The sequence below is a fragment of the Mustela nigripes genome, chromosome 3, assembly GCF_022355385.1.
Source record: "Mustela nigripes isolate SB6536 chromosome 3, MUSNIG.SB6536, whole genome shotgun sequence".
NCBI classification, from domain to species: Eukaryota; Metazoa; Chordata; class Mammalia; order Carnivora; family Mustelidae; genus Mustela; species Mustela nigripes.
Genome location: NC_081559.1, coordinates 151,580,682 through 151,581,914, shown reverse-complemented (window position 1 = coordinate 151,581,914; position 1,233 = coordinate 151,580,682).

Below are 1,233 nucleotides of genomic sequence, written 5' to 3'. Positions count from 1 at the left end.
CAAATATTTGTGGAGTGGAGTAAGTCAGTGAAAGGAGAAACTGAGTCTCAAATAGTGAAGTCATTTTCCTGAAGTTAGAGAACTGGTTTTTGGCAGAATATGAAACTTTATTTTTTTTTGATGTCCAGGCCAATTGCTTTTCCATTAAATTAGGAATTGTTTCAAGGGATAATTATGGAGGAAAATAAAAATTACAAATTGAAAAGGAGCCAGTGCAGTAACCACAAAAGAAACAAACTGCATTATCAGGAGTTTATAATGCAGTACTAATGAATTAGCCAGAAACATCCTGGACTAAATCCACAGAGCCTGAGATGTTTGGACCCCTGATGTTTAGCTCTTGCCAATCTTACGGGTTACACTAAGAATTAGAATGCACTTTTTAGAGCAAGGCAGAGCCTACCTTCCCCCTCCTCCCTCCATTTTATGGCTGCAGAAGCTGAGTGCAATGAAGATTGAGTATTTTCCCCAAGGCAGCTAAACTAATTAATGTCAAAGGTTGAATTTAAACCAGGGTTCATGACTGAGTTTGAAATGATTCCTTCCAAGATTTCATCCTGCAAGATAACAAACAACCCATTTTTCCTCTCTACCTTCTTAACCTGTTAGGATTAAAATGAAACACAATAAATGAAGACTTTGTCTTTTATTGGGATTACATTCTTTAATCACTTAGTAAAACTTAAAATGAGTTTTAATTTATCACTTTAAAAAAGGTAAAAACAAAGTTATTTCATAACCTAACAAATCAGAACTGTGTGTGTGTTGTCTGTGTGTTTTTTTTTCCCTCCACTGTCTCTGTGCCTCTTTTATTCCCTCCTGAGGTGCAAACTTCACAAAAGCATACTTACCCAACCATTTCTGAGTACATCTATAATTGAACAGCGATGAATTGTTATTCATTAAATTGTCATTCCTTCACAGATTTCTTAAAACTTATAAGCAGTAACTGTGTTAATGCTGTGACACGAAGATGAACAAAAATTGGCAAAGTTCCTATTCTCCAAGAATGGATGTATCATAAATTTAACCAAACAATAATGTAGAAAATGTAAAATATTGACTGTGAGGAGTAACATGAACAAAACTAATAGCCTTCTAATTTGTGAGGAAAAGCTGCAGATATTTCATTTCTGGAAAAAGTGTGAAGCCAGTGAAATTGTTAGTCAAGAAGTTTATGTGGTAGTTCTCAGAGATGCAAATCTACCACTTGAGGCTAGAGGGAACATTTTG